This window comes from Triticum dicoccoides, chromosome 1B (assembly GCF_002162155.2).
Source record: "Triticum dicoccoides isolate Atlit2015 ecotype Zavitan chromosome 1B, WEW_v2.0, whole genome shotgun sequence".
Classification (NCBI taxonomy): Eukaryota; Viridiplantae; Streptophyta; class Magnoliopsida; order Poales; family Poaceae; genus Triticum; species Triticum dicoccoides.
The window spans coordinates 63,111,322-63,116,476 of NC_041381.1; positions in this window are offsets into that span (position 1 = coordinate 63,111,322).

Consider the following 5,155-nt stretch of genomic DNA (forward strand, 5'->3'; position numbering starts at 1 on the left):
TAGTTGTGTGACTAGATATCGATAATGGTGTAAAAATTGTGAATAGTGTTCTGACAAGCGTACCCATTCCTGTCTTTGAGATCTGCTCCTTTCGGACGCCATCATGCGAATGTTCTCGCAAACACAGAATGCACACAGATCAGTCCCCTGCGCCTGCTTCAGGGCCTTTACGAGAATGGAATTTGATCAGATAATAATTAATCAAGCATGATAATTAATGAGATGGCAGCTAGCTAGCTAGCTAGTACTACTTAATTACTTACCTTGGGTTGAAACCATTGAAGCTTTTTTTTTTCCATTTGCCATCCGTGACGCTGATGAACCTTGCTCAAGCCCTGCCCGCCGACAAAGAAAATGAATAAAGGGGTTATTAAATAGTTCATATCATGAAATGACGAACTAAATAGGCCGAGATATATAGTTAATAATGATTGAAATTACCTGTTGCCTATCCCAAACAAGATGCTATAGTCAGTTTTAACTTTGAGTAGTGAGTCCAGTATTTCAACTGTTCCGGCGTCAACATTAATGATACACAAGACCCAGTGAAATCTGCATGCACACACGTTTGCATGTCTTAATTAAGCGGGCATATGTAATCAAAAACATGTAGCTAGCTAGTAGGCAAAAACAGGGAATTTGTAGTACAAGACAGTGTGACTCACTGGAAGTTGTAAGGAAGTAGTATATCTTCATTGTATTTGAGGCGCTTCAAGAACTCTAGCATGTTGTCCTCTACGTCCTTTTGATGATGTGGATTTATCCGCCATGTGTATTCATTAATGGTGTTTGGGTCAATGAACCCAATACCATAGCGTCCACCTTTTCTCATTTCATACATCTTCATCCTGCATAATACCACAGAAAAGAATATAGTGAGGATAATTACAGGTAATTATTGATCAAAAGGATCGCTACAGCTAGCTTGAGACATAAATTACAGAAAGAAATCACTTACAGACAATAGCAACTGACGATAGATTTGTCGAGTGCGTCTTGATTGTATAACTGAAACAGTTCAGAATACTCAACGGACAGAGCTTTCTCATGGAAGTAATGCTCCTCCTTGACATTCACCATGAGGGACAATCGATCTGAAATCTTGGTAATGTTCATGTACAATTGATGCAATTCATACATTCTCGTTGGGAGGTTCTTGACCTTGTTTGGCTCGACCAAATGTTGGCCCCGGACATATTTCCGTTTTATTTCATCCTCTCTAAGCACAGGCATGGGCTCGATCTCGAGGAGTTGTCCAACAGTGATGTTGAGAACTTCAGCCTGCATTATATGGTCCTTGGTTATTACCACATTGCCCACCTCGGGAACGTAAACTATTTGCCCACAATAATATTGGGCGCGCGTACTGTCACGTGTTGTTGGCATAACAACCGAGGGGATCGATTGCGCCGCCTGTTCTCCCAGCTGGGGAATGGTTTTCCCGCATTTTTTGACAGCTGCTTGTTGTTTGCTCGATCCCGAGCTCGCCTCCTTACGTAGACGTGCTTGATTTAACTTCCCGATGTGGTGCTCATAGTCTGTGTCAACAGGCTTGGGAGCTGGTGGTTGAGGCATACGAATGAAGTGGTCAATCGTTTCCTCAGGCACCTTCTCCCTTGGCGGTGGTGGCGGTTTCGGTGCAAAATGGGCTTCCACCTCGGCCTTCGATATGGCTGCGTTTTCCTCCGCGGACTTGTCATAAGCCCTCTGCGGAAGAGGCGTGAGGCTTGGACCATATTTATATCGCTTGCCTCCGCCTGTACTTCCTGTACTACCTTGACTCGTACCGCTACGCACCATAGCTGCGGGGTGTCTCTTATGCGATTGCTGAGGCGGCGGAGATGGCTGACGGGCTGAGTTGGACGAGGAGGAGTGGCCTGAAGCTGTGCCGGACTTGGAGGAGGAGTGGACGTCTGACGCTATGGCAGACTTGGAGGAGGAGGAGTGGCCTGACACTTTGCCGGACTTGGAGGAGGAGTGGCCTGACACTTTGCTGGACTTGGTGGACTTGCAGGAGCGGGAGTCTGCTGACTCGGTGGCGGACTTCGACGAGGAGTCGGCTGACGCGGTGTCGGTGGCCTTCGAAAGATGATGCAATCCTTTTTCCATAGGATGATACGATGTTTGTCCTCTCCGAGAAAGCGCTCATCGTCACCTCCAGGAATGTCAAGCTGTAGCTCCGAATATGGTGGGTCCACCACCTCATCAACCAAGACACGAGCATAGCCCGCTGGAATCGGGATGCAATGGAAGGTTGCCTCGGGGGGATTTGTAAAAGCAATGGCGTCCGCCACCTTCATGGATTTGTTCGTTATTTTGACGTGTAGCTCGCAGTTAGTGTTCTTCGTGATGTCATCCACGGGGTATCTACCCAGCATTGCGTCGTCCGGGGCGGAACCCACGCTGCTTCTCGGCATGGATGGGGTGGTGCTATCCAATGCTGGATCATCCGCTAGAAGCTGCAGCTGCTGAGACCCCCTTTGCTGGGTAAGTGAGTCGATCTGCGCCTGCTGCCGCTGGAATTTGACTGCCAATTCCGCTTGACTTGCTTCTAGGCCTTGAAGGCGTTCATAGTCCCGCTTCCTCTGCTCCTCCTCCATCTTCCTCTTCTTCTCCTCCGCAATCTTCTTTCTCGCACGGGTTCTGTAGTCGGTGTTCCAGTCTGAAAACCCCTCATATCACAGAATATCGCCTTTGCCTCGTGTTCTTCCCGGGTGTTCAGGATTTCCCAGGGCACGTGTAAGCTCATCGTTCTCTCTGTTGGGCTGGAACACCCCCGATCGTGCCTCTTCTATTGCAACAAGTATCGCATCGTTGGCTCCCTTCACACTTGCCTTCGTCGAAACATTGCCTGTCTTCGGGTCCAACTCCCCCCCATGCGCATAGAACCAAGTGCTACACCTGGGGGGCCAGCTCCTAGTAATCGGAGTGACCCCTGCACCCTCCATCTCTTGCTCAGACTTATCCCACTTAGGCAATCCCACCGCGTAGCCACCTGGAACCAGTCTATGGAACTGCGTCTTTTTTGCGGCATTTGCCTTGTTTTTCATCGACCGTTCCTTAGATAATTCTGAATCCTTGAAGGTCACAAAATCGTCCTAGTGTTCTCTTTGCTTCTCCATCTGGGGGGCCAGCTCCTAGTAATCGGAGTGACCCCTGCATCCTCCATCTCTTTCTTAGACTTATCCCACTTAGGCATTGCCACCGCATAGCCACCTGGCCCCAGCTTATGGAACTTATCCTTTTTTCGGCATTCTTCTTGTTTATTCTCGACCGTTCCTTAGCTAATTCCGAATCCTTGAATTTCATGAAATCGTCCCAATGAGCACGTTGGTTCTCTAGTGTTCCCTCGAATACTGGAGTCTTCCTTCCTCCCTTGACGTACTTGTCCCATTCACGATTCTTGTGGTTCTTGAATGCAACCGCCATCTTCCTAAGAGCAGCGTCCTTGACTTTCTGCACATCTGCTTTTGTGAAATGATCTGGTAGGGTGAAATGTTCCATGAGAGTATCCCAAAGCAGATCTTTTTGATTCTTGTCGACAAAAGTAACATCTGGACGTGGCTTTGCTGGCTCTCTTCATTCTTGAAGTTTGATCGGGAGTTGGTCCTTCACAAGAACTCCGCACTGACGAACGAACTTGTCCGCAATCTTCTTAGGCGCTAATGGTTCGCCATTAGGTCTGACTGCCTCGATATTGTACTTTACGCCCTCCTTCAATTTTTTGTTCGGGCCTCGTTTCATCCTTTTGCCTAAAGATTTGCTCGATCGGAACAAAGATCGATTCGTTAATATATCTTCAAGTCATTTAAAACATGTGATGATCACCAGGTGCCTGCTTATATAAACATACCTCGCCGGTCTTTGTTGTTTCAGGATCAACATGTTCTTCATCATCGTCATAATCGTAGTTCATGACTTCATCAATTCGGTCGTCGCGATTGAATATCATATCACCCTCTCCGGTGTTGTTTAGAAATTCGGAGCCGTCATAATCTTCTTCTTCATTCTGATCATCATCTGGCCCGCGTATCATATCGAACATGGTCTGTTCTCCCTCTCTATTGGTATTGTCTGCCATAGCTTTTATTTAACTAATCCAAAAGAAATATAAAACAATTTAGTATTCAAATTACATCATCTCGAATAATAGATATAATCTCGAATACATCGTCTAGAATAATAGATATAATCTCGAATACATCGTCTTGAATAATATATAATATTGAATAGTACATCATTGGCTAGGTAGCTAATTAAAGATCGAATACTACAGAAGAATCTAGGACACTCGCGGTTCCTGCGGCGCGGGCGGTGGACACCCAAAGAGAAGGAACCCTCACAGGATCATAGCTGAAGTGAGATCCCCAAAGAAACTGCCAGGTATTGGAGAACCTGCCGCCTTCTAACGCAACCATGTAGCGATGGACGTGCTCGTCCTCCTCCCTGACACGGCGATGTACCACCTCCGGTGGGGCCGGGTCCCTCCGCACCGAAACTAGCCCACGCGAATGCCACCAAACGAGATCAGGGTCGACAACGGGACCCGGGGCCGGGTTCCTCATCAAGCGGCGCGCCCCTCCAGGCAGCACCTCCCAGTGCCAGCCCGGCGGAGCCCAGTCCCAGACATGGGTCAGCCGGACGTCGTCGCGTACGGGTCGACGGCGAGGATGCGGGCCGGGCATCGTCGAGAACAAATACTAGCTATATGCCCGCAAAAAGTAACATTTTTTTAATGATTGGATTTTGATAACTAAAATTTCTAACATTTCTATATAACACTAATTTCTCTATCATTGCATATGTCAAAAATCTATATACTATTTCATACTAATTAAGCATCTAACACTAAAAACAAAAAACACAACTTCTATACATCCATTAAAAATCTGAAAAACAACATTATATAAAAAAATTCCATACTAACTAAACACTAATTATATCCATCTAACATGCATTCATACTTATATAATAGTGAAAAAATAATAATCTAAATAATCTAAACTAATTAAACATACAAAATACGTATATACTAATATATACATGCATTAATTCATACATATGTACGTGTGTGTGTGTGTGTGTGTGTGTTCATCATGCTTGTGTGTGTGTGTGTATGGGACCGGGGAGGGGCGGCGCCCATGGTGGCCGCTGG